The sequence below is a fragment of the Ptychodera flava genome, chromosome 3 (assembly GCF_041260155.1).
Source record: "Ptychodera flava strain L36383 chromosome 3, AS_Pfla_20210202, whole genome shotgun sequence".
In the NCBI taxonomy this organism is placed as follows: Eukaryota; Metazoa; Hemichordata; class Enteropneusta; family Ptychoderidae; genus Ptychodera; species Ptychodera flava.
In genome coordinates, this window is record NC_091930.1 from 241624 (window position 1) to 253015 (window position 11392).

The 11392-nt window shown below is 36.2% G+C and overlaps 1 long non-coding RNA gene across 1 annotated transcript; it reads right to left on the reverse strand.

Moving 5' to 3' along the window:
* On the reverse strand, window positions 1–3867 carry LOC139124489 (uncharacterized). Its single transcript, XR_011549927.1, has 6 exons — window positions 3818–3867; window positions 2767–2845; window positions 2156–2443; window positions 948–1251; window positions 581–622; window positions 1–200 (listed from the first exon to the last, which is right to left on the reverse strand). It is a non-coding gene; the product is annotated as an uncharacterized lncRNA (long non-coding RNA).
* Between the last annotated feature and the right edge of the window lie 7525 nt (window positions 3868–11392).

The following is an 11392-nucleotide window of genomic DNA, read 5'->3' on the forward strand; positions in this document are numbered from 1 at the left end:
AAATTATTGAAACACCTGTCATTAACACCGAAAATGATTTCAAGTACAAGATGAAGGTCAGGTATTTTGAATGGAGCAACCGCTTCAAGGTTGTACAACAAAGTGCGGTTTGACATTGGTGTGGAGAATAGAAGAGACAAATCCTAAAAGGAGCATAACAAAGGAAAAGTCTTCATCGGTAACACCAACCGTTTCAGTCACTACAAAAAGAAGAAAATGAGCTTAGTCACTTTACTTAGTTAATATATTACGAACGCTTGCATTAGCATGATATGGTATATGATGTTGAAATTGTACCACAATTTCAAACTGGCTGAAAGAAGCAAAATTGTCTTTCTATACCACGAAATTCAGATACCATGATACAAAGGTTGGTTTTCCAATCATTTCAAGGGCTAGTAAATACATACGAAGACTGGTTGGGAAATTGAATAGAGCATCCACCGAAATCATGATTTTTCGTTAATATAACATGAAGACGACTTTGCATGTGGCTGTAATACCCAGCATGGAGTCATTTATATCAGAACGCCACGTATAGGCCGACAGCAGATAGGAGTTTAAACTCGCGATTACATACCATATAACGTCAGGCAAGGGTATCCATGTCTGATTTAGAAACCTGTGGAATAGAACAAAGTTATCTCAAAATCTATGAACCGACAGACAGCAAACGACAGAGGTACCGTAACGCCGAAAAAACAATGTTGCTATGCAAACACTAAAGTTTTCGAGCGAACTTTATGGAATCCATTGAAGTATTGGTAACCAGGTATTGGTAAATAGTTCGATTAGACACGTAAGAACACTACATATTTTTTATATTTCCAAAGTAACTTTTTAGACTTATAATAATGCATAACACTAGAAGTACGCAATTAGACTAGAAATTTGACTTTTTGTCATATTTCTTTGATTCGGATTTGAATTAGAAATATTATACTTACATATGTACCACAAGTTCACATATTTATCCGTACCAGGGCACGGATCTGTTCCAAATTCGGCGACATCGGCCACAAAGTCACAGGTGTTCTTGCCTTCGCACTTTGTCTCAAATGAGGTGAGGCATCGAAGGAACAGTCCGTGTCGGCTGTTGAAGTACCGCTGGAAACGCAAGTGACGATGTCATTTCGGCCAAAGCCGGCCCCCTGAGTGAGGAGATAGTCTTGCTTCCACAGTCAATAGTATATGTGTCCCCTTGACAGACAATGGCGGCAAATTCAAAGAGTCCATTTGCATCTGGGATACCTTTTACGCAAGGTTTTGAGGGAAAGGAATGACATTTGACGGTGATTCATTACGGTTGCATGGTTAACAGTCTGTTTAAGTATTTTAAGCAAATAAAATTCTGAAGTGATATCAGCAAAATATGAATGTAAGGATGACTAATTAAATTAATAGTCTAACTACATTACGATAAAATTGAAAATGTTAGAATACCATACATGGTAACGAATGTCTCGCCTTTACTCGATTACCTTTATTAGGTTATGAGTGTACAAACCACCAGATATTACCATTTACTTTCATATAATCGGCAATGAGAAAGCAGGTTCTTTGATGGCAGGCAAGAGTCTCGGACGCCAGGAGTAGAAGCATATAAAATACGTGAGGTTTTATTGCATAGAAAACCTAGTTATTACAACAAAGAACACCTGGAAACATTGTAGAACTCTGAACTCCCCGAACCTGAATTCCCTATAAATGGCTTCTGACCGTCATGCGGGAAATTGTAACAAAATTAACGTGAAAAAATTGCTACAAGGATTATATCTTTTCTCTGAATGGTCCGTCAGAAACCAATATAAATGACCTTATCTCAAACGTTATTGGTCCGCTAAAGGATCCGGGCTTTGCATCAAGCTAGGTATCTATTCCCAAAATACTTGTTATAAAGAGAAAATAAAGAGTCACTCAGTCACGAAATATTGCTGTCTACTTTACCAATAAAAAGATTTGTATTCTGCTCATATTCTCTCCCTGCCCCTCCCTCCCTCCCTCCCCTCTCTTGTTAAAAGAAATTGGCTTTGGCAGACTTACGTACAAATATTATCATTGTCAGACAATTGAAGTAAAGCCTTTACCCTACTCCTTAGCTGCAAACGATATTTAACACCAGGACCTCACACCAAAATAACGGCAAACTACTTACATCTGTACTGAAATTTTAGATACTTGTAGGTTTGTGGACACGGGTCGCCAAACACTGAGTTGAATGCGGACACTGTACAGCTTCGTTTTCCGTGGCATTCCTCTTGTAATATTGAACGTGTATGAGAAGCCCTGCAGTCGGTATCGTACATCTGTGCATGAGGGCAAGTTGTCGTGTCCGCGCGTCCATAATTGCCGGTTGAAATAGAAATCATTTCGCCTTGGGGACATTCCAAATAAGCCTCTCCATTTTCACAAACGGTTTCACTTAACTTGTCAAAGGCAGGAACTCCAGGAAAAACAAAATAGTGACAAGTAGTCAATTATTCTAAGACACCTATTGATGCAAGGAACATGTATTTTTCAAACCACCTCTGGTTTAGTGAAAGGACGGCAACAACTGCAAACCTCAAGTTTACTAAATGTCTATATCTCCCTAAATCCACAGATACTTGTCAAGAAGCTCCCAAACAAGAGAGTACTTAACACCTTTGTAGCATTATACTCGAATTGCATTCAAGTACGAAGTACAATCACATCGATTCGAATAGATTTATATGTCATTCCTTTAATTTCATAGTCGTGTGAATGAAATATTTCCTAAACTCTTACCATGCGTGCTCGTATGTAGTAAAGAAATTACGAATACCAGGAAACGATTCCCGTCCATGACGACAACGCATTAGCAACCCTGGTAAAGAGACAGACGATAGAAGGTTAGACAGTGGAGATTAAGGCAATAACTGAACATGGCGCATGTGAGTTGAGATTCGTCATGGAATGATAGTGTTTTAAATTCAACATCAAGTTAATGCGGGAAGGTGATATATGATGATCGCTGTCACAACTGTTCCTGGTTCATTTTTTTAGAGATTTTACAAAATATTCTTAACCATACGTCATCACTTGTGTCAGCAAGGTTATAATAATTTTAGCTTCGTGTACAGCAAAGCACCATGCGAACAACATTTAAAGATTTGCGTTGCACGAGATCATGGGTTGATAAGAAGGATCTGATACACTATCTACAAAGTCAGGAAGAACGATTTGCATTACTTGTAAAATTTATACAATAATGATTTTTCAAAAGTCAAGAAGAAAGCACTTACTCTGATAGTCACTGTTAAAAGAAAACGTGATACCAAAAAGAAAAGTCATATATGTTTTAGTTGATAAAAAAACCACAGACCATTATTTTAGAAAGAAATGAACACGTTTGGAACTAAATTGGGATAATCTGATGGTGAAGTAGTGTCGATTTAATCTGCAAATGTAACCTCATCCACTTTTCTTGTTACGTTACATTTACGTTACGTTTTTATGACTAATTTGTAAAAATTCGAACATTCAGCTATGGGGCATCTAACACTTTAGATACATTTGTAAATTATGAAGATCCAATATCCCACATTAGTTCCAATCGTGTAAATGTCAATTTACGATATTTACACAAAACTTAGCGACAACAATGTATTTTCATAGTATCGTTCTAGCTCATAGCATAAGTGGCGACGTGCATTGAGGCAAAAAGTGTATGACACCTACATCCCGGCCTGAGAGGAATGATTAAACAAAGGATAGCAGCGTTCAGTGAAAATGCATGTTTTCCTAGACGACCGTAAACTGAAAGTCCCCCACATAAACAATACACAAATATACTCACAAACCGCTTTCCGATCAAAGAGCCTGTGTAGCACAGATGGTTGTTTATTGTCAACAGGAGCTATTTCCACTGTGATGATAGTATATAGTATGAGAGAAGTGTTACCGTTAAATGCTTTTTATGTGAAATTTCAGGGACTCGCCATGTAATTAAACAGCAAAAGTTGTACCTTGAAATCGAAAATAACTCCCAATCGTTCTATCTCTAAATTGCTTTGCTATATTCAGTTAAATTGGAAACAGGGAGACCAGCATCTTTTTCGAGGCATGCTTGCATGCGATTCATAGGTCAAGCTTCATGTTCAAAAGGAGAGTGGACAGGATAAGTGGTATATACAACGCGATTGGAACTAATTTAGGATAATTGGATTTTCATAATCTTTAAAGTTCTCAAAAGTTTTAGTTGCCAGATAGTTTAAAGTTGCAATAATACAAATTCCTTATAAAAAAACAAGTGTGTAATGTAAAAAGAAAAGCAGATGAGATCACATTTGTAGATTAAATCAACATTACTTCAGCATCCAATTATCCTAAAATAGTTCCAATCGTGTTATACATACTCGACGTTCTTCGTGTAAAAGAGAACTGAAAGTAAGAGGATTGCAAAAAATTAAAACAATCTTTTTTAAAACACATTGCATATTTAAACCTTTCTTTTAAACTATGCTCCAGTCCACTCCTAGTGTTTCCTATGGTACGTTATTTTGGTGAAATAGTTAAGCGTCGGTGCAAATTTTGTAAAAAATTTATATTTTGAGTGAGGAAACTGGCAAATATTATGTTTATATTCTGCCTGCTCTGAGCAAGAAGAAATAAATTTCATGTTTATAATTGCAGTCTGTGTCTTGCGTTGCATTCAGATTTAGAACCTGATCGTCAGATGACATGAACAAAATATATCGATCAATGTCGATAAAAAGAACCCGATACGTAATGGGACAATCGCATCACAAGTTGTTGCATGCTTTGCTGGTTCGCAAAATGCATAACTTCCAGGACGAAGCTCTTAAGAGGGACTGGAAAATAATACAAATAATAGACTACACAAACACGTATTACTAACTAACAGAACAATATAAAAAACATATAATAAAGCGTGTTGCCATTGGTGCCATATCGAAATTCTACCATGAAGGGCAATGACTGTCGTTCAAGGTTACAAGACATCGACAACATTTTACGGCTGCATTGCCCTTGATATTAAAAGAGAGAGAAGATATAATTGTATCAATATGCAAACAAGAACTCACATACCTTTAAAGCCCCCTGGCCCTCAGTTGTATCTTTTTGCATCTTTTCAATAAGATTATGCAAATGCAAGTAAAATGGCTTACCGAAATGTGACCACAAAACGTTTTATAAACATTGCGGGCGAACGCACAAATTATATTTTAGAGGCTTAATTGAAATAGTGACAATTGCAAACTTTGGCTTAATCATGGGAATCAAAAACATCCTTCTGGAGATTGGGTTGTATTCATTTAGCAAGTACAATTCAACAGGTACAGCTAACCAGGTTTCGACGTAAACCGTTTATGACATTGAAGATGTAAAAGTTCCACAGTGGATGGAAGAGCGATATCCAGTGTGTGAATATAAAGTTTAGATATCGTGTGCCAGGCGATGGGCGAGGAAAGAATACAAGAGAGCCTCAAGGACTGTAGTATTTTCTATGTAAATAACCATCTTGTTTCAGTCAATTTACATGCCTTTTTAACGTTAAACCACCGGCGGCCGCTAATAAAGCCATTGACCCATGTTTGGCAAAGCATTACTACCCGTATTTTATTACCCATTTAAGGGGAAAAGAAGAAAAATTATTTGATGGCGAAAAAAAAATATTGAAACAAGGTCGTACAATACCTATATTAGGTACTGGTTATAAATAGAATTTCACAAAGAAAATAGCGCCACGATGGATGCTGGTAGTCGCGGCATTGGAGTCGGTTTCTTTACTAGCAGACGAAGCCAATATATTTATATATTTGTCATTTTCGATCACTTTTATAAGCCGATTTCCATCATCGCTGTGCTCCGCAATTTTGAAACAATCTAACTCTCCTGAGACTGAATTAGGTTGATGAAATACAAACTGTCAACTCACGCGAGTTAAGTAAATCAGCTGTCGAGCGCCACCGACGGTAGTAATAGTTTTTAATGATTTTTTTGTTGAAATTCTAACCTTCTGTAACAATATAAGTCACCATTATAATGGACTGGACAGAAATTACAGGGCGAATTGGCCGGAGTTTTTCGAAACACCGGCATTCTAAAACTTGCTATCACCCCCCATCGAATAGCGCATTGATATAACTGTTAAGCGGTTCATCATTTTTTCGCATAATTTTTGTAAATATAACATTTCCTATGTAGAACATTTTATCTTATCTTCTTTAAATCCCGAAGTTGTCAAAGTTATAAAAATTCCGGTTCGCTTTCTGTCAAATGATGAATATGCGGACGCGACGTCATAAACGAATTCCAATTAAATCCTTTGGAGCGAGCTTCGTGCGATATTCGAGGCATGTAATGATTTAATATGTTTTTACAGTGTGCAAATGTACTACCAACAATCAATTGTGCTAAAGGTAGGCGTATATGTAACAAGTGGTAGTGGTGTATCATTATGTCATCGCATAACTGAACACAAATTGCAAAACCTGCCTGAGCAAAACGAAAATGCATGGCCGTTTGATGAAAGTTATAAATCGTTTAGCCGTTCAAAAGATGAAAAGTTCACACTCACAGGGTTAATCTTGTATCAATGAGATTGGTGTGTGCAGGACACAAACAGGTTTTCAGCTTTATCGGCAACTCTATAGAATGAAAGTGGGTATACATTCTTAATACCTGTTGTCACTTTAATATTACTGGAGATTTTTACTATGTTATCATATCTGACGGTATATTTTTCTAACAGCCTAAACGCTCATGAGGCTGCTATCAATCGTCACTTTCTCAGGCTAGATGACTTAACAAAGACAGAGAGGAAATATATATATGTAAATATATATATATATATATATATATATATATATATATATATATATATATATAATATATATATATATATAATTTATATTCATACCAGACAATGTCGTCATACTGTCTGGCATTCAGTGTGTTTGCTGTCAAACAGGCTGATACATAAAATATCATCAGAGCATGCAGCAGGCGATGGCACATATTTGCATATTCCCACTGTGATACTATTTCTTTCTGGTGCTCTGCTATGTGTTGCCATGGGCACGATACATTTTTTTGGCCCGATAAAAATGCATGCATGCGTTTCCATTTGTCACGTTTGAAGTGTAAATCTAGACGTATCACAAGACTGCATCACAGCGTTGGTGGCCAGGATAGATAATATGCAAATTATTCTTATGTCTATCTCTGCAATAGCCCCGTTGCTCTGTAACCAAGCTACTGTTCCCTGGTGTCAACATAATTATTCTTGTTTGTGTACCGTCTATTTGCTGTCTGTTCTGTGCTGTTTTGTGTCTGTGTTTACAACTATTGTCTTACAAATTTTGACCTAGTGTTATTGGATTATGGATTGGTATGATTTCGATTATTTACGCCTGCCGACATTTTAATTGTTTACCATAGCCCTTGAAGCACAGAGGGTCGCCATGGATGAATTAGTTGGAATATAATCATGTTTCTACATGAAAAACATTACATTAGTTCCACTTTTCATTCTAATGGATTGACACAGTAACTATTGAAATAGGGATACATTAACTAATACTTTTCAATAATTAAAACATATGACAAACTCATTTTGAAAGACTCGCTATATATTTGAGACCAAATTGATTTTGATCTCGTTCAATTTAAGTCTCCTGACCGGCGAAGAACTAACAATTTCAAAATGCAGTGGACGAAATTACTATTAGCTTTGCATATATATATTACTACTTGTTCAGCTGTTTCGAATCGATACGAATCAAATACCTACAGCCGGTGAAGAAACGGTTGTATCAAATGCGAAACAACGGTAACTGGAATTTCAACTCGCACAAAGGCAAACACATCGGGAGACAACTCCGCATCAGGTCAGGATAAACCCTACCGTAAGGGGCAACGCCAACATTTTCCAAATGAAGATAACAAACAGCAGATAACGGAATCTCGCCTCAAGATTGCAAACCAAACTGTCAGCTCAGGGACGAAGAGCATATCAAGGATAATTTCTATTTCAAAAGACATTGCAGAAACGTATGGTTTCGCTACCCTGCAATTCCTCAATCGTGGCTACCTTAATATTACTAAGAGTTGGATCTGCAACGTGAAATGCATGGGGGTATTACCCAAGGTTTTATTTATAGCTACAGACCAAAATGCGCTAGACGGTCTTTCCAAGTTCAATACAAAGGCCCAAGTAGTACTCTTGCCTTTTCAAACAATGTTCAAATTATCTTTCGGGTTTGTTGCTTACTATCAATTTATACTTCTACGCAGTTGGATCGTTCTCATTTTACTGCAGAGAGACATTCCATTGACGTTGATAGAATCTGACGCAGTATGGTTCGATGACGTACTGCCTACCATTAAGAGTTTGTCCGGCTGTGATCTGGTGTCGATGTCCAACACCGTGTCGGAGACAGGTATTTCGGGAGGGTTCCTATATCTTAACACCACTCAGACGTCAAAAATGGTATGGTTGGACGTGTTTGGACAATTTCAAGGCTACATGAAGATGCGAAGTAATGGTTCAGAAACGATGGGCGCTCCATGATCTGAAATGTGCATCCTTGAGAGAGTGTTAAAGAAGACTCCTGTGAAGGTGAAAACCTTACCCCTTGAGAATTTCGTGTCTGGGTTATGGTACAAGAATGAAACGTTGCGTGAGACGACCAAGCCCAAGGTTATCCAGGTCAATTATGTTGTTGGTGTTGATTGGAAGATTCGTCAGGCAAAGCGATGGGGACATTGGTTTTTGACAGACGACGGTGACTGCAAAGAGGATGACGAGATAATGAAATGTCAGTAGCTTTTTATTCATGTGCCCCGTGAATATATCTTTCAATATAAAAAGCTATGTCAATGACTATTGTTAGCATTTGCATTATCTTATGTTCTCGGAAAAGGATTTGTTAATGCTTTTCCCGTTTTCTCAGTTTAACTTTCTTTGGTAGCTTCTCAGAACGTCATCAGGAACAAATTGCATTTCTTATCTGGTTATATATATAAAGGTATAGATTTGGGGGGGGGGGTGTGGGATCATTGTTTTACTCTACTCTACATTTTAAAATATATTACACTGATTGTACTTTTGTTTAGGTCGTCTATTCTCCGTTGTGCTATTGGTCACTTTGATATCGATAGCCAAATGAATGAAGAAATTAAAAATCATTTGAAAGGTTTTGTATTGCTAAAGGATTTATCTGGCGAATAATCTTGAAAAAAATGGCTTGTGTAGGCTGAATCTATTGCCTTTCAATGTACATTCTAGGTTTTATTGCATATTAATTGTTATGCTTGCGGCATATATTGTGAGTCTATGGAAAATATTACACAAAAACTCCCAGTAACATGAACTATACCGTTCTCCATCTTTCTGGTGACATGTTAATATTTTTACTACAAGCGTTCTGATAGTATCGAGAAACGTGCCTCACATATCGATCGTCGAATCTCATATAGTGATGATAAATCAAGTTTTTAATAAATTATAACGATTTCGGAATGTAATGCATCTGAGAATGTATGACGGTGTAACTGAATCCAACTAAACTGGCTTGCAGAAAAAGCCAGTGTTAATTTCAAAATTATTTTGCAGGTCTTGAAGGCTTTAAATGTTGTGGCACCAGAGTATATTTGTGACTTGGTAGAAAGAGTCATTGTCAATAGGTATAGTCTGCGGATAAATTCTGGTATGAATCTTGTAGTACCAAGATCTTTCAACAAGTTTAACGATCGAGCATTTGCAGTTTGTAGTACAATGGAACTCCCTCCCAGTCGAGTTACAGTGCATAACATAAATTAAACCTTTTAAATATAAATTAAAACAGGTCTTTTTAAAGAATTTTATCAACTGCACTGATTAGTTTTTAGCTACTATAGACTATAGTCTATAGAAGCTATTGGGATGGGTATCCGTCCGGCGTCCGTCGTCAGTCTGTATGTATGTATGTATGTATGTATGTATGTATGTATGTATGTATGTATGTATGTCCGTTTGTGAGGCGTCCGTCCACTCAAATATCTTGAGAACCGCAGTACTTACTGATTTGATATTTGTTGTGTAGATGAAAAATATGATTTTGAGAAACTGTGTTTTTTAATTTTTTGATATTGTTGAAAATAGGCAAATTAATGCCAAAAAAGGTGTTTTTGGTAAAAAATCTTCTTCTTCATAACCGCTGGTCAGACAGCTTTGTTATTTGGTATACAGGTCCCTAGGGATAACCCAACTTAGATTTGTTCAAATTGTAATGAAATATGCAAATGTGTATTTTTAAGGAATTTTTTTGTCATTTTTGGTCAAAATTTGACTTACATTGTATGTAATTCTTTTACTGTATAAACCCTATCAATTCACCCAGAAAAAAATAATTAATATGATTTTAAATAATTGAATTAATTAGGAAATCATCAAAGCCAAAATAATTTTAGTGTGGAATTATCAGAAAGTTCACCTTTTTTGACAGTTCATAGTGAAATGCTTACCATCTTGGAGGATTAAAACATGTAAAGGCAACTTTCCTGAATCCCAACTTTGATATATTCTGAACCACCATTTATGTTATCTAAAAGAAATTGCTCATATAGTTTGTCATGATAGGGTGGTCAAATAAATAGAGATAGAGAAAGTTCTAATTTCCATTTATGGTTGACTTGGTAAGGATAAAATAAGATTACTTTTTGAGGAAAAAAATAGAGTGGTCAATTAAAAGAGTGGTCAAAGTGATAGGGTTTTTATGGTAAAGCTGGGCTGTAAGATTCCTTGTGCTATTTATAGCAATTATGCAATCTGTGTAAACAGTGCAATGAAAGTGTAACATGATTCCTTATAATGCTTTTGATGACCTTGAACTTCTTAAGTTACAAACATTTGTCTCTTCAGTGTGCTTTCTCTGAGTATGTACAGTCTCAACTTATTCAACAGAACTTACAATGTTAATTTGAAAGTTAAAATGTGCTTGGTTAATAGGATGAAAATAAAAGATAACCAGCTCAAGATTCTTTATAACCTGACAGATATGCTGTTTTATTATGACGTAAATCTTGATTTAAGCAAGTCTTGTTTACTTTAATTAGAATGTAATTAACTCTCGTTTATTTGCTATTATAGACTAATATAGTCTGATGAAATATGCAAATCTGTATTTTTATGGAATTTTTTTCCATTTTTGGTCAGGCCATCCTGAAATGAGCTATCAAACATATCCACCTTCTTCATCAATACATGTGTCACAAAAGGTTATTCTCTACATAACACAGCAGAGCTCTGTCAACTGTTGAGTCGCTTGTTTTTTTCAAAACCGCTGGTCAGACAGATTTGGTTTACATGTCCCTAGGATGACCTTAGTGAGATAATTTCATACAGTCAGGAAATACTTAATTTTGT